Here is an 18,483-nt window from a genome sequence, read left to right on the forward strand (position 1 = left end):
TTTTTTAACATTGTAGGCTAATTTGTTTTCTGCTACATATTTTTGGTAAAAAAAAAATAAATAAATAAAAATCGCAATAAGCGATTTTTGATTGGTTTGGGCAAACGTTATCGTGTCTACTAACTATGGGAAAGATTGCATTTTTTTTTTGTTTTTACTAGTAATGGTTTCGATTTGCGATTTTTAGCAGGACTGCGACATTTTGGCGGACAGAACAGACCCCTGACATTTTTGGGGGGACCAGTGACATTACTACAGTAATCAGTGCTAAAAAAATGCACTCACTGTAATAATTACACTGGCAGGGAAAGGGTTAATACTATGGGTGATCAATGGGTTAAATGTGAGCCTAGGGGAGGGATTCTAACTGTATGGGGGCGGGGCTTGTGAAATGATCACAGAGACCTGTGATCCTACAGCTGACCATTCTTCTCTCAGTGGGGAACGATCGCGGGTGTCAGGCAGCAATATGAGCTGCCAGCCCAGTGCATCGGAGTCCCCGCTGCCAAGTGGGAGCGGGAGCACGCCACCTAGCTGCAGGCGTGCGACTGACGTATACCTACGTCGGTTCGCTCAGGAGGGGCTGCCTGCCGCAGTATAACTGTGGCGGGTGGTCCTTAAGTGGTTTATAATGATCTCTCAGTTTTACTGCTTTTGCAAGGATGAGAAACTGACAGATCGCTCCCCTTGTATAGAGCTCTGAGTTGAAAGTCAACACAATGCTCTTGGCTGTGAATGTAAACAGCCGATCAGCAGGTCCCGGTCAGAAATCACTGGCTGGGACTTGCTGACAGATTGTACACTGCGGGAGCCGGCCGGGGGGAGCGCAGACACACGCCAGTACGCCGCTTCGCCTAAAGCGGCCGCCTGTCGACAGTAAAATGCAGATGGGAGTTAAGTGAATATATAACTTTTGCTAATCAAGCACTCTGAATTGAGGACACAGGCGTGTTGGTTGAGTCACCATGAGTAGGCTTACAACAATGTGCAAAAGGCCATAAATTGCAAATAAAGCTTTAACCTTCCGCCATTCACTTTCACAAGGCAGAGCACAGCTGTCTGATTTTCCCTAAAGGTTTGTTTTATTTAAAAGCTAAAGTTAACTTAACCCAGGGCAGGTACAGACAAAATGCCCAATTTGTTAGATCAGCCATCTACACATAAGCATTCTCCTCACTTCAAGAAGTTAGATAACAAGCATTGTATATTATAGGATTTGGAAATTTATCCAGTTAAAACTATATAAAAAAAAAAAAAAAAAAAAAAAAAAAATGTTTCACAGTAGCATGGGAAAATGATGGTTAAAATAAAAAATTGAATGACCTGCATACTATCCTAAGGTCTCCTGCACACAGTGAGGTTGAAAAAAGGTTATGCGCTTCTGTGTATCGGGGTTCATACGAGAATGGCCGAATACACCCTTTCACTTGTATGGCAGGCTGTATGCGACACATGTAGCTCTCTAGGGGCGGAAAAACTCCCGAAACACATTTTCAGCCACTCACCATCTGTGTGCATGAGGTCAAATTCGGTTACTGCAGAAGGTAAGTGGTGAAACACTCCAGTGAAGAAGTAGTTGCTAATATAACCTTCCAAAAAAGAAGAAAAAAAAAAAAAGAAACCCTCCACTATGATGAACCATACCAGTTACACCAGAAAAGTTATTTTTTCCACAGATCTACATTTAGGTTAGGTTCACATACCTGTATGTGGGGAATGCATGTGAAATTGCGTCCGTTCCCAACCCACAGAGAAGCGCACTGCTCTTTAACATGCAGGGGTATCATTAATTCTTAATGGCATCCCCCCATGCATCAGCAACCCAAACTGCAATGCGAGATTTAAAAATAAAGGGTCGGGGAAAAAAACAGCAAGGGATTCTGGAAACCCAACAAATCTATTTTGCTTACCACATATCTATTATATAAAACGACCAAAAAATTTTTTTTGTAAGAACCTACCGTAAAATTATTTTCTCTCTAGAGTCCTCTGACAGTCGCCGCCCATCCATATTAGCCTTCAATAGTGGGTAATGGGGCCCTCTGCAGGAGTAAGCTAGGCAGTTAGAATAGAAATGTTAATAAAAAAACTTTTCTATACTTAAGACACACCTCTAGCGGGCCGACCCCACCCATTATCCTGATCCAGTTACCACTGGTCCTCAGTTTGTAGACAGCAGTACCGGAAGGCAATAATCCCCAGATCCAAAAAACCAGAGGGGCGGGGGGGGGGGGGGGGGGGACGGACTGTCAGCGGACTCAGAGATTAGAATTTTACGGTAGGTTCTTACAACAATTCTATTTTCTCTTATGTCCTCTGACAGTCGCCACCCATCCACATTAGCCTTCACTAGTGGGATGTCCCATAGCAGTGCAGGTGTGAGGGGTGGGAAGACACAACCAACTCAAAAGGTAACGCAAACAACCGTTCTAGAAAAAACCTGAGCCCACAGGGCAACAAGCCCAAAACATCAAAAAACACCCAATGGAGAGACAGAAAAAAACATGTCTCCTCATAACCGCCGCACTCAAAACGTTGCGGCCAAAGGTAGCAGTCGAGGATACCAATACATCAATTCTGTAGAACTTTGTTGCACTTTGAAAGTGTGCACAGACGACCAGGTCGTCGCATTGAACACCTGAGGCCACAGAAGCCTGATGGCGAAAAGCCTAAGAGAATGAGCAGAAGGGGCATTTACAGGGAAAGGAGGAACCTGACCCTTGATGCAATAGGCCTGAACAATCGTCTGTCTGATCCACTTAGAAATGGTTGCCGCGGACGAGTCCGAGCCCTTCCGAGGTCCCTCAGAAAGAACAAACAGGGAATCAGACTTCAGAACAGATTCCGTGGCAGACAGATAGACCCTGACCGCCCGGACCACATCCAAGGAATGCAAAGCCACCTCCTTGGGATGCTTGGGCTTCGCAAAAAGCGAAGGCAACGCGATATCCACGTTAAGGTGGAACAAAGAGACCACCTTGGGAATAAAAAAAGACTGATTGGGTCACAGACCCACTTTATCCCTATGAAGCACCAGCTAAGGAGAACGGCAAGACAAAGCCGCCAATTTAGACACTCTGTGAGCAGACGTGATAGCCACCAGAAAAGCAACTTTCTGGGACCACCCAGGCAGAGGAATATCTCTGATGTTCTCAAAGGGAGGTCGTTGTAACACAGACAACACCAAATTCGGGTCCCAGGGAGCCTTCTTCGGGGGAGCCAGATGCCGCACCCCTTGGATAAAAGCGCAAATCAAAGATGTAGTCGCCAAGGGACGCTGGAAAGATGGCCAAGGCCGACAACTGACCCTTTATTGTGGTCAGCGCCAAACGCTTATCCACCGCTTCCTGCAGGAAGGTCAAAACCTTCGCCACCGAGAAGGAGCGAGGATGGAAACCATCCGACTCGCACCAGGCAATATACGCTTCCCAGGTGCGACGATAAATCTTTCTAGAAACAGCTTTACAAGCCTTCAACAAGGTAGGGATGACCGCATGCGGAAGACCCCCCATCTCTCAAGACCTGGCTTTTAACAGCCACGCCGTTAAGCCAGAGAATGTAAAGCAGGATGGAAGATCAGCCCTTGAGACAGAAGATCGTCTCTCAGCGGAAGCCGCCAGGGAGGCTTGACGACCAAACTGAACGATGTCCGCGTACCAGGACCGACGCAGCCAGTCTGGGGCTACCAGAATGACCTGTATCCATTCTGACGCCAACCTGCGGAGGAACCTGGACAACAGTTGAAATCGAAGGGAAGGGATAAATCAGCCGATACCGGTGCCAAGGGACCACTAACGCATCTGCGGAGTTTGCCAGAGGATCACAAGTTCTGGCCACGAACCTTCCCACCTTTTTGTTGAGACGGGACGTGAACAGATCCACGTCCAGAGTACCCCACCGGGCACACAGGAGGCGAAAAACCTCCGGATGCAGGGACCATTCTCCCTGGTCCAAGACAGGATCTCAGCCACTTCCTTGGCCGCCCGGGCACTCTTGGTGCCTCCTTGGTGATTAATATAAGCCACAGGCGTGGCATTGTCCGTCTGTACCTGAACCGGACACCCCTGAAGTCGAGCTGACCAACGGAACAGACAAAGCTTGATTGCGCAGAGCTCCAAAACGTTTAGCAGCGAGGAAGCCTCACCTGCTTACCACGTCCCATGGGCACAAAGTGTGCCCAGAACAACTCCCAGGCCCGACAGGTTGGCATCCGTGGTGAGCACCGTCCCCAGCAGACGCTGGAAGAAGGACTGGACCTGTGCCAAGGCCACAAAAGATCCGACCACACTCGGTGACTCAGAGAAAACCTCCTGTCCAAAGACTGAGGTGTTCTGTCCCACCTGGCCAGGATCTCCACTTGCAGAGTCCTTGTGTGAAATTGAGCAAACGGGACGGCTTTGAAAGCCGAAACCATCAGACCCAGAGACCGCATACAGGTCCGCAAGGAGGAGAGATCGTTGTCCCAGGAGAGACCTGAGCTCGTCCCGCAGGGTCCAGAGGTTGTTCTCCGGAAGGAAAACTCGTGCCTGAGCCAAGTCCAGGACCATCCCCAGGTACTAAAGACGAACTAAAGGAGTCGTGCAGACTTCTGAAAATTGATGGTCCACCCGAACACCTGGAGTGTCTGAACCGTCACAGCCAGATTGCTCGTAAAAGGTGCACACAAGCTCAACCTAAACAGGAGATCATCCAGATAAACGAGGACCGCAATCCCCTGTAAAGGCAGTAAAGCCAGCACGGAAGCCAAAACCTTGGTGAAAACCCTAGGAGCTGAAGCGAGACCGAAGGGTAACGCCACAAACTGGTAATGCTCCCCTGCCACCGCAAAGCGGAGCTTTCTCGGAGGACCCTTGTAGATAGGGATGTGCAGATTACACATCCTTCAAGTCGATGGAGGCCAGGAAGTCCCCTGGACTCAACGACGCCACTACTGACCTGATGGATTCCAACCGGAATTTCTGCACCTGCACAAAGCGGTCCAGACACTTCAAGTCCAGAACCGGACTCACTTTGTCCTCTTTACCGGGCACCGTGAACAGGTTGGAAAAAAAAAAACCCACGAAACCCGTTCTGTGACGGCACGGGCACAAGGACTTCGGCGAGCAGATCTTGCACCGCCTCCATGAGATCTCCGAGACGACTGAGTCAGCTGGAGAGTTGACGGGAAGAACCCGCCTGTAGGGCAAGATCAAAACACGATCTTGAACCCTGACCGAATAAGCTTGTGAGGAAGAGGTGGACTGGACTGCCGAGCCAGACCAACCGGCCTTTGGCTCACTCTGACCACGGCTTCTTGTGACCACCGGAGGGCTTGAATGATTAGCCCTTGTCCTGCGCCCCGAAGGCACGAAAGGACCCACACTAAGCGTGGAAGGAAGGCCCCCGCCTAGCGCGGGAGGACTTACTCTTAGTGACCTGGGGCAACAGAGTGCGCTTACCCCCCATAAGCCCCTCAATCAACTCATCCAGAGTGTCCCCAAAAAGACAACTCCACATAAGGAACAATAGACACCATCTGTTTGGCTAAAAAGCTGGTCGACTGACCATGCTTCCAAATAATGCGGCGGATCACGACCCCGACCACAGACAACCGAGCGACTAACAGAGCCTCGTCCAAGGCCGGGTCACACAGGTACATACCAGTCTGGGTAATCTGATCCACCACGTCAAGAACAGTCAGAGAGGCAGACTCTGCCACCCGGGTGCTCCAAAGCACCTTGGACCACGCAGTGAGAGCCTGAGAGGTCATCACTGAGAAAAACACAGGCTTTAGCAGGGAGCCCGCCCCCAAGGAAAGTGGCGAGAAAACGCCTCCACACGGCTATCAGCTGGATGCGTGAACACCGGGGAGTTCTCCACCAGCATCAAAGTAATAGCCTAGAGACAGGGAGGTCCCCTTCGGGGGACACCGTCCAACCTTTAGCCTCAAAAAGGGATAGCGGAGGTGAAAACGCTTAGGCACTACCAGCATGTTTTATGAGACGCCACTGGTCATTCACAATTGTGTAAAACTCCTCCGGGCAGGAAAATGTTTTCTTCCTGGGCCCTTCGGAACCCGAAAGCCGCCCGCTTACTTGACTGAGATGCTCATCGTCAAGATTTTGAGTCTCCTTAATGGTGCTAAAGAGGGCCTCCATCGCAGCGCGTTCCACGCCACCGAGGAGGAAGATACCACCTCCACTCCCTCAGAAGCTGAAGACAGGGACCCCTCCGGGAGGGATGTCGTCCGTGGCAACCAAATTCAGGCTCTGAGTCAGAGGACTGGGAGGGCATAGGCTGTTGGTTTGGAGGAGCGTTCCGACAGCAGCAGACCCACTTTTGACGCATTAAAAAATAAAAAAAAATAAAAACGCGAGAGCAGCAGATGAGGCCATGGAAGAGGTTTCAGGAATAACCAAAGCCCCCACCAGGCCTGTGGGGAAATTGTCAGCCTGGGAGTCCAGAATGCCAATATAAAATTAATAGGACATTGGCCCTTTAAATCAGCGGTTCCCGCGGAAACCCCACCACAGCCTGCACTATTTGAAAGAGCCCCTTCAGATAATGCAAAATCCACAAGAAACAGTTTTGGCAGAAAAGTGCCCTTGGCATTAGTAAAAATCCCCCCCCCTCAAGTGTCCGAAACTGTCACACGCTGCTCAGTGAGAAAATGGAAGGAAAGGATGAAGTGAGCTCACGTCCCTAGAGGCCTAGCCCCTGAGCCACAATAAAATGGTGCCTAATGAAACTCAATGTAAAAAGTCACCGGCAAGATGGCCACTTTCCCTTAATAGGCATGTGCCCTTAGCCAAGATGGCGCCCGATCAGCACCAGGACAAGATCTTAAAATGGCTGCTGCCCACACACAGAGCTCAGCCACCTGCCCACATCCAAAATGGCGGCCGCGCTAAACTGCACCAAATTAAGCATATACATGCGATCTGGCCACCACAGGGGAACCCCCTCACAGCTATGGAGCCCCCCCCACACAGCGCCCTCAGCAGGGCCAGGCAGGAAGGGAAAAATACACTAAGCCGGCCAGAAGGGGGGTCCCACAGAGACCACCAGCCCTGCCATCCCCCAAGAGTGGGCCCACAAACCCCCCTAAATGTCCTAGTCCCAGGGACAAGGGGGTATCAGTACTCCCCAGTCCAGGAAAGCGGGCACGGAAGACCTCCCACCTTAAGTGGGGGTGCCGTCAGCCAAGGAGGGACGCTAGCAACACGTAGGCGTTCCGGAGTGGAGACGCCCTCGACGCAAGCTCGTCCCCATTCCAAGGGGCACTGTCGTTGCGAGGCCTGGGCACACCAGTAACCTGCGACGCTCGTTGGCAGGCTGGGACTCCATAAGGATCTATATTACCCAGTGCGAGACCCAGCTCTGCAGTCACTTGTAGTTCTCCAGGAAAAAGTCCCTGACTAACTAGCAATAGTGAGAGAAATAAAAAACTATTTTCAGAAGAAAAATACATAATTTTAGAAAAAAAAAAAAGAAAACGGAGACACTAGGACCCAGCAAGGAAGAGCTAGCCTACTCCTGACGCTAGGCAGCATAAAACTGAGGACCAGTGGTCACTGGATCAGGATAATGGCTGGGGTCAGCCCCCTAGAGGTGTGTCCCAAGTATAGAAAAGTTTTTTATTAACATTTCTAACTGCCTAGCTTACTCCTGCAGAGGGCGCCATTACCCACTAGTGAAGGATAATATGGATGGGCGGCGACTGTCAAGACGCCGCAAGAGAAAAGAACCTTTAACGCTCATAACCCTAAAGCCGGCCATAGACAGAGCGATTTGCTTTCTTGCAACCACTGGTTGCAGGGAAGAAAATCACTTGTTTCCACCATCAACACAGTCAGTGTTAATGAGGGAATCCCTCCCGGGGAGCCATTGTGTTCTCCCAGCAGTGCAGCTGTCCCCACAGGAAGACACAGTGATTATAGCTAGCGGCTATAATAGCTGCTAGCAATAATTGCATGTCAAATCTGACATGATGGTGGTACCCAAGTTAAAAAAAAAAAAAAAAAAAAAAAAAAAAAAAAAATCGAGCAACTTGGGTACATTAAGCCTACCTATACATAGTTCGAATATCAGCCAGTCCCTGCTAAACTGGCCAATATTCGGTCTATGGCTGATTAAAAGGAGCTTAGTCTACCTCAAAAAACAACTTAAAAAGTCAGCAGCGGCCAGTGAGAAGAGCCAGACCTGTCTTCTCCACACAGAGGAAGCTCAGCTCCTTAACCTGTAATCACTGCTCGGGACTTGAACACGGAGGATTGTGTAATACAGCAGAAATATGTTGTGCAGCGCTAATCTGATGTGCAGCGCTGGTTCCACCTAAGCGTTACATCATACCGACTTCATCAGAGGCAACTGATGACATTTTTGTGTTGAACGTACCAAACACAAAATGCACATATTTGAGTTTGCGGGTTTATGTATGTCACCATTTGGTCAAGGTGACAGATTTATTATTTTGCATTTGTTTATGTTAGAGGTATTATATTTTTAGTGCTACATTATTCTTGATTTCAATTTCCACAAACCGATTTTGACTGATCAGTGATGGACCATAAAACCGTATGCCTATGGGGAGTCTGCAACACAAATGTATTAAGAGTATATGTTATATCAAAGAAAATATAGGAACCAAAAGGTTCTAAACCCAAGCAAATCAATAACCAAAATAAACTACAATATACAATATAACTACATATGTTGTAAAGTGTAAAAAACACCTATACCGTGAAAAGAAACAAGGGAACCACGCTCTTGCATCATAAAATACATATCTATATAGTGAATAGACGAATGAGTACATCTTCATTTAAATGATAGAAAATACACAAAAATTGTGAAGTCCATAAATAATCCCACACGACACGTGAATAACAAATTAACCCCCTGAGGATGTCAGACATACACTAACAAAAACGGCGTTGGGTGGTATTTGAGATCAGTCAATTCCAGTCAGCTGGAACGCAGGTGGAGCGCAAACCAGCAATTCCTATACAAAACATGCAGACCCCTGCCTTTTTTGATGTAAGTGCAATACAACCTTCTTTTTTAAATAAATGATTTGAAATACTGCACCATGAGAGTGTTTATCTCTCCCTCTCTATATGGCAACACTGGAGGTTTGAATACGCTATTTATATACATATTGAATGGATGACTGCAGTGGTTTGAATTAGATTATACCTGCTTTTAATGCGGAATTAAACCCTTTACTCCACATTAGGGATGCACAGACATATAGGGCGCAGAGTTTTCAGGTTATCAGCGTTTCGCCAATAGAAAAAAAACTGCCGATAATGGCATGCTGCGTCTCATTGACCTAAATTCAGAATCGCCTCCCCCCATTGACCTCAATTCAGAATCCCCCCCCCCATTGACTTTACTGCAAAATCGCCTCCCCCCCATTGATTTCACTGCAAAATCGCCCCCCCCCCCTCATTTCACTGCAAAAATGCCTCCCCATTGACTTCATTGCATTTTTTTTTATTTTTTTTTAAACTGTTCATTTTGGTTTTCGGCCAAGCACATCCTTAATTTTCATTTCAGTGCACCACTACTCTACAGCCATAACAAGTCAAATCCTTACTGACAAACAAGCAAGTGCTTAGTCGACACGACAGTAAATGAGGCAAATTTTTAAAGCATAATTGCTTTTTTTTTTTGTAGGTCCTTTCTCTCTGTCCTTGCTTAAAGGGAAACTCCAGTCAAAAATGACATTTTTCCTATTAATAGTATGTTAAAGAGGAAGTAAACCCTCCTCAGGAAGTTGTACCTATAGGTAAGCCTATGATAAGGCTTAACTATAGGTACTGTAAATATCTCCTAAACATGTACGGTTTAGGAGATATTTACCTTTAATGCAGCCAGTGACGTCACTGGCGCATGCGCTCTGAAGGAACGGCTGATCGTGCCGTTCCTTCAGAGCCCCGTGCCGTGACCGTCGGCTCCCGCGCGCAGGAGTGACGTCACCGCGGCTCCGGCCAATCAGATGGCCGGATGCTGCGATCCCGGAAGACGGGCGACTGAATATGTCGCTCGTCATACAGGTAAGAGAGCGGCACGGCGGGGGCTCGTTCTAAGGTAAGTATTTCATAATGAGCTAGTATGCGATGCATACTAGCTCATTATGCAATTCTCTTGCAGGTTGCAAAAGAAAAAAAAAAAAAAAAACTTTTAACGAGTTTACAACCTCTTTAAATATCTTTAACCACTTGCCGACCGCCCACCGTAGATCTACTGCAGCAGATTGGCTCGGCTGCGTGAATCGCTGTATGGGTACGTCGGTTGTGTGCGGGGCTGGGGAGGGGCGTGCGCGCATCCCCCGCGTTGTTCCGTTTCAGTGATTTTTGGACTTGTTGATCAGTTCTGGTCAATGGCAGAACATCCTGTGCCCGTGTAATGTAAACACAGGCACAGGATACGAACGATATATAAAGTGCTCTCCTGGAGACCTTTTCGGTTTCGGGGTGAGAGATAACATCTACCATAAGTACACAATCAGTACACATTAGGCACACATTTAACCCCCTGGTCAATTAACCATTTAACTCCATCAGTGCACACTATACAGTGTGCAGATAAAATGTACTGATCACTGTATTAGTGTCACAGGTGACATCAGTTAGCGTCAATTCAGGACAGCGTTATTGCCCGCCACATATTTTGTACTACATTTTAACCCTTTGATTGCCAGTGACACACACTAAACACCTCCATTACTATGTCTGAATGGATCAATATCTTTGATCCGATTAGAACTATACTAGTGTTCCCAAAACGCAGCGTTAGCAGGATCAGCCCCGACACCTGCCAGCACCTACATTTAACCCCTCCGCCACCCAAGAAGTGCAGAATCAGCAGATTACTGTCACTTTCAATAAACAGCACACTAAACCGCAGCGTTAAGAGTCAGGCCTGATCTCTGCTAGCACTAGCAGTTACATTTTTTCGTAGCAGTTCAAACAGTCCTTGCCAACCAGGGGCTTTTTTTACCTGCGAGTTACACTAGGTACCTATAAATTTATTGGCCAAAATGTCCAAACAGAGGTACACTTGTGCAGAGGCCTCTATACCACTTTGAAAATCAGCGACTTTGAAAAAGGTGCCTGCATTACTTTGTTGTAACTTTTAATGCGCCTTTGATCCAGAGAGTGTAAAGTTGGATCAAAGCTGCACTGTAAATTGCACAACTTAAAGAGTCGCACTAGTGGAAACGTAGCCACTAGGCTAGAGTGCGACTTTGGAGTGTGACTGTGTGCAGCTTTGATCCAACTTGACACACTCTTGGATCAAAGTCGCATCAAAGTAGTGCAAGTACCTTTTCAAGGTCGCTAATTTTCAAAGTTCCATAGATGGGAGCGAGTGCCATTGAAATAAATGGGCTGCGACTTGTCATGCGACTTTGTGTGTCCAAAGTCGCACTCGTGGAAACGTAGACAAGTGTGGTTGCCTGTACTAATAATATTGTAGACTGTGCGCTGAGCTATACGGACAGCCCCCCCCCCCCTCCCTCGTGTGTCCAGCTTTCTTCTTCTAAGGTAGTCTTCGTTCCAAGCCCAGCACAGCTATACTGTATATGTGCAACTCCCCCCCCCCCCCCCCAGTCCTGTGTGATTGGCTTTTATTTCTTCAATTTCTCATGCATTAGGATGTATAATGCATGCTTACTGATGAGAGAACACTGGGCGGGAACCTATGATCAACTCCTCCCATTCAGTGTCCCTCGATTTGAGTAACCACACCCACTTGCTGCTCTTTGACTCAGCAGGAAGAGGAATTGAAGTCATGTGACAGCACTGAAAACTTCAAAATAAAGGTAGAAAAAATAGAATTTTTTTCATTTTGCCTCATAAGGCTGAATTCCACTCACATTAATGATGGAAGGGAAGAATTTAAGGTAATAGGCTGTACTTCTGCTTTAATTCGGTGCCTTTTTGGAAGCTTTCCAGCACTTAGCTTACATAACCCTGCTTCCACCCACAATGCACAGACCAGAACGTTTCAAACATTGCTTTGGATTCCAAGTTGCTATGAATCCATTCTCATGGTGGAGTAAGCAATCCCTATGACAATGCCGGTCACATAGGATTCAGAAATAAGCCTCACACAAGCCGGTGTTTTCGGTTGATGTTATTACAGAAAGACGCTTGCAAAATCTCGTCACAGCCAGGAAGCTATGAATGTATAAGAAACTGTGCATGTTCAAGTGAGGTCAGCACTCAGGGCCCATTCACAAAAGCCGCTGTGTTGTAACGCAGTGGCTGGTGTGGTCCAGCGGGATCACTGCACTATTCCCCCAATTTTTTATTTCAACCCAAGCTTTACTGAAATGTCACACAGACATTTCATGAAGTTCATTTTGCTTCCACACAGAGCAATCCTTGGTTGCTGTGGCCGGGGAAGGAGCTGATCAAGCAGGATCTGGGCTTCATCAGCTTCTTCAGGGTCCTGAGGTGACAGTGTTCCAATAGACCTCTGATGTTTCCTTAAAAAGAGGGCCTGTGATATACAGTACAGAATGCTATCACAACGGAAGATATTACCCTTATGTAAATTGAAGAGAAGAAGAAGCCTGACTAGATCATCACAGGACTGCAGGTTTAGCTTGGGTAAAAGGGGCATTTCGTTTTTTGGGGGTCATGCAAGCAATCATTAAGAGGGGGGTGGGAGGAAGAGGGGTTAGTATTTGCCTAGAAAGTACAGATATATATATATATATATATATATATATATATATATATTTGGACACAATTTATTTTTTTTTTTTTTAGGTATTTACAAAAACAATTTTCAAGCTATTGGTTATAGAATAGATATGGGCTGAAAGTGCAAACTCCGGTATAATTTGAGTGTATGTACATCCAACTCAGAGGAAGGGTTTAGAAATTCCAGCTCTTAATAGCCATCCACCTTTTTCAAAGAACCAAAAGTAATTGGACAATCTAATCAAAAAGTGGTTTCATGGCATGTGGGCTACTCCATTATTTCTTCATCAAATAAGCAGGTAAAAGGTCTGGAGTTTATTGTGTGTGGTATTTGCTAGGGATGCACCGAAATGAAAATTTTGGGCCGAAACCGAAAATGCAGGATGCCCTTGGCCGAAAACCGAAACCGAATATGACTTTTTCCCCTAAATAATTTTAAAATAGATGGAACAGGGGCATACACCAAAAACAGGCAGCGACGTACACGTGTCGCTGCCACCCTGTCACAGTATATGTACTGTGATGGGTTGGCAAGTGGTTAATTTAAATTACCAATGGTATTTGTATTATGCAGTATAATGCAGCATGAGGGGGTTAATGTATTGCCACTGCTGGTCACTGATGCATTAGTGACCAACCAGTGGCAGTTAATTAACCCCTTTGTGCTGCATTAGTGCAACCAGTATCAGTGTTAATTAACACTGGTTGCACTGATACTGGTTGCACGAATGCAGCACAAAGGGGTTAATTAACTGCCACTGGTCGGTCACTAATGCAGCAGTGACCAGCAGTGACAATACATTAACCCCCCTCATGCTGCATAATACTAATACCAATGGTAAGCTGCCTCAGCTATCACCCCCCCCCCCCCGCGTCCCTCTCCTACTCACTCAGCTTTCTCCGGTCACGGTGTCCATTATTCAAAAGTCCCGCCTTTGGCCGGCCGCCTCCCGGTGATGTCACTACTACTACGATCTGTACATGAATGAAGTGACACACCGGGCGGGAGGGCGGGCGAGTGCCCGCTAATAGCTGTCACTATGTGAGCCTTCACTTCACTTCAATTCCCTGTCAGCGGCACGATGTACATGAATTAACTGACACTCCGGGCGGGGGGGGCGGGGCGAGCGGCCGCTAATAGATATAACTATGTGATCCTTCCCTGTCAGCGGGACTGTGTGTGAATAAGAACTGACCTGACACCGGGCGGGGTGAGCGGCCGCTAATAACTAGAACTATGTGAGAGCTTCACTTCCCTGTCAGAGGAGATATATGCCTGACAGGGAAGTGAAGCTCTCACATAGTTCTAGTTATAAGCGGCCGCTCGCCCCACCCCCCCCCCCCCGCCTGGTGTCAGGTCAGCTCTCATTTACACACAGTCCCGCTGAGTTGACAGGGAAGGATCACATAGTTCTATCTATTAGCGGCCGCTCACCCCGCCCTCCTGCCTGGAATGTCACTTCATTAATGCACAGATCATAGTAGGGACGTCATTGAGGGGCGGGCGGCCGGCCAGAGGCGTGACTTTGAAAATCTGCCCTGCGCTGCACCCTCCTCCCCTTCCTCACGGCGGCCATATTAATTTCGGCAATGTTAACCCATTATCGGCCGAAATGGGATAGGCTCATTTTCGGCCGATAATTTCGGTGGCCGAAATTTCGGTGCATCCCTAGTATTTGCATTTGGAATCTACTGCTGTGAACCTACATCATGCATTCACAGGAGCAGTCCATGAAAGTGAAACAGGCCATTGGTAAGACTTCAAAAATGAAACAAATCTATCATAGAGATAGCAGTGGCCAAATCAACAGTTGGTAAATTCTGAGGAAAGGAGAACGTACTGGTGAGCTCAGCAACATAAGGCCCGAAGGTCCACGGAAGACAACAGCGGTGGATGATCACAGGATCCTCTCTATGGTAAAGAAAAACCCATTCACAACATCCAGACAAGTGAAGTACACTCTCCAGGAGGTGGGTGTATCATTGTCGAAGTCTACAATTAAGAGAAGACTTCATGAGGACAAATACATAGGGTTCACCACAAGGTGCAAACCATTCATAAGCCTGAAGAATAGAAAAAGCCAGATTAGACATTTGCCAAAAAACTACTAAAAAAAAGCCAGACTAATTGTGGAAAAGTATTCTTTGGACTGATGAAACTAAGATTATTCTGTACCAGAATGATGGGAAGAAAAAAAAAAAAAGAAGTGTGGAGAAGACATGTTACAGCTCATGAGCCAAAGCACACAACGTCCTCTGTAAAACATGGTGGAAGCAGTGTGATGGCATGGGCATGCATGACTTCCAGTGACACTGGGTCATTGGTGTTTATTGATGATGTTACAGAAGACAGAAGCAGCCGGATGAATTCTGCAGTGTTTAGATACGGTCATCCCAGATTCAGCCAAACGCAGCAAAGTTGATTGAACAGCGCTTCACAGTACAGATGGACAATGATCCAAAACACACTGCAAAAGCAACCCAGGAGCTTTTGAAGTAAAAGAAGTGGAATATTCTGCAATGGCCGAGTCAATCACCTGATCTCAACCCATTTGAGCATGAATTTTACTTGCTGAAGGCAAAACTTAAGGCAGAATAACTGAAAACTGCTGCAGATAGAGCCTGGCAAAGCATCAGAAAGGAGGAAATGGTCTTTGGTAATATCCATGGGATCCAGGCAGTCATCGGCAGTAAGTGCTGGTTCACACTAGGGAGACCTGTGAGGCGACCTTGTCGCCACAGGTCGCCTCCCATTGGGAAGCTGCGGACCCGTTCTAATAGGAGCGACACAAGTCGCTCCGACCTAGAAAAAGGGTCCGGAGCTTCTTTGGGGCGACCCGGAGGCGACCGCCATAGACTTCAATGTTATGAAGTCCGTGGCGGCCGCTCCGAGGTAGCGGCGCGCTGCTCGCACCGCGACCTCGGAGGTCGCGGTGCGAAGTAGCGTCGCTGCAGTGTGAACCGGCGCTAAAGGATTCTCAACAAAAAAAATAAAAATAAACATTTTATGATTTTAATCATTTGCCCAATTGCATTTGAGCCGTTGAAAATTGGGGGACTTTATAAAGATGGTTGCAGTTCCTAAAATTTGTACGATATTTATGTTCAACCCCTTGAATTAAAGCTGAAAGTTTGCACTTCAAAATTCAGTTGGATTGTTGCATTTTAAATTTTATTCTGGTGGCATAAATTGACAAAATTGTGCCAGTGTCCAAATATATATGACCCAACTGTAAGCTTTAAACCATCGGGTTTAAAGTATTAATTTAAGGCAGCTGTTTTTTAAACCCAACATTAGAAAAAAAAAGGAAGAATAAGCCAATACGGTCAGATATAAGAATGCCTGAAGAGAGAGTATATACACACACACTATATATATATATATATATATATATATATATATATATATATATATATATATATATATATATATATATATATATATATATATATATATATATATATATATATATATTTATATTGGGAGAATCAGAGGTTTGCCAATATGAAACAAACAACAGTAAAATAAATCCTTGCCGTCCGGCGCTAAACTATACAGGAATTTTCCTTACTATACAGTGTGGGGCTGGTCCCCATCACCCACAAAAACCACATGGCAAAGCAAACTTTTCAAAGTCCAAATAGAGCTCCTCTCTCAGATCCCCTTCTGAGTCTCAGGCCAGAGCATTTCTGTGCTCTTTTCCTGTTAATTTAAAGTCCACCTGAGCATGGACTCAGGTAACTTACAATCTCCGGACCGGAACCTAGCCTGTCACGGAGGCTGGAAAAACCCGGGCTGGATTCGGGTTCAGTCTCTCACCACAGAATGTATGCGAGGTGAAATATAGCGATTATCTACTATCTCACCTCGCATACCGTCACTATATATATATATATATATATATATATATATATATATATATATATATATATATACACACATATATATATATATATATATATATATATATATATACATACACACACACACACACACACACACACACACACACACACACATACATACATACATACATATACACACACACACACAGTACAGACCAAAAGTTTGGACACACCTTCTCATTCAAAGAGTTTTCTTTATTTTCATGACTATGGAAATTGTAGAGTCACACTTCAAGAGGTAGTCACCTGAAATGGTTTTCACTTCACAGGTGTGCCCGGTCAGGTTTATTAAGTGTGATTTCTTGCTTTATAAATGGGGTTGGTGCCATCAGTTGTGTTGTGCAGAAGTCAGGTGGATACACAGCTGATAGTCCTACTGAATAGACTTTTAGAATTTGTATTATGGCAAGAAAAAAGCAGCTAAGTACAGGAAAACGAGTGGCCATCATTACTTTAAGAAATGAGGGTCAGTCGGAAAAATTGGGAAAACTTTGAAAAAGTGTCCCCAAGTGCAGTCACAAAAACCATCAAGCGCTACAAAGAAACTGGCTCACATGCGGACCGCCCAAGGAAAGGAAGACCAAGAGTCACCTCTGCTGCGGAGGATAAGTTCATCCGAGTCACCAGCCTTAGAAATCGCAGGTTAACAGCAGCTCAGATTAGAGACCAGGTCAATGGCACACGGAGTTCTAGCAGCAGACACATCTCTAGAACAACTGTTAAGAGGAAACTGTGTGAATCAGGCCTTCATGGTAGAATATCTGCTAGGAAACCACTGCTAAAGAAAGGCAACAAGCAGAAGAGACTTGTTTGGGCTAAAGAACACAAGGAATGGACATTAGACCAGTGGAAATCTGTGCTTTGGTCTGATGAGTCCAAATTTGAGATTCCAACCACCGTGTCTTTGTGCGACGCAGAAAAGGTGAACGGATGGACTCTACATGCCTGGTTCCCACCGTGAAGCATGGAGGAGGAGGTGTGATGGTGTGGGGGTGCTTTGCTGGTGACACTGTTGGGGATTTATTCAAAATTGAAGGCATACTGAACCAGCATGGCTACCACAGCATCTTGCAGCTGCATGCTATTCCATCCGGTTTGCGTTTAGTTGGCATGCTATTAGTTTAGCGGCATGCTATTCAATCCGGTTTGCGGTCATTTATTTTTCAACAGGACAATGACCCCAAACACACCTCCAGGCTGTGTAAGGGCTATTTGACCAAGAAGGAGAGTGATCGGGTGCTGCGCCAGATGACCTGGCCTCCACAGTCACCGGACCTGAACCCAATCGAGATGGTTTGGGCCGGTGAGCTGGACCACAAAGTAAAGGCAAAAGGGCCAACAAGTGCTAAGCATCTCTGGGAACTCCTTCAAGACTGTTGGAAGACCATTTCAGGTGACTACCTCTTGAAGTGTGTCTCTGAAAAATGGCCAAAAAATCAAATTCTGCCAGGGTATGTAAACTTATGAGCACAACTGTGTATGGTATATATGCATGCACATATACATATATATATTTATTTATTACACACACACACACACACACACACACAGTTGTGCTCATAAGTTTGGATACCCTGGCAGAATTTATGCTTTCTTGGCCATTTTTTCAGAGAATATGAATATATGAAAAGACAAACTTTTCTTTCACTCATGGTTAGTGTTTGGCTGAAGCCATTTATTTTTAATCAGCTGTGTTTACTCTTTAAATCATAATGACAACAGAAACAACCCAAATGACCCCGATCAAATGTTTACATAACCCAGTTCCTAATACCGTGTATTGCCCCCTTTAACATCAATGACAACTTGAAGTATTTTGTGTATTTGTGGCTGAGGCTCTTTATCTTCTTAGATGGTAAAGCTGCCCATTCTTCCTGGC

The 18,483-nt window shown here is 46.1% G+C and overlaps 1 protein-coding gene across 1 annotated transcript in view; it reads right to left on the reverse strand.

Moving 5' to 3' along the window:
* Positions 1-18,483, reverse strand: part of RSBN1L (round spermatid basic protein 1 like) — a 146,395-nt gene that overhangs the window by 75,343 nt on the left and 52,569 nt on the right. The window lies entirely within an intron of this gene.

Source organism: Pelophylax lessonae (assembly GCF_965119305.1).
Source record: "Pelophylax lessonae genome assembly, chromosome: 4".
Classification (NCBI taxonomy): Eukaryota; Metazoa; Chordata; class Amphibia; order Anura; family Ranidae; genus Pelophylax; species Pelophylax lessonae.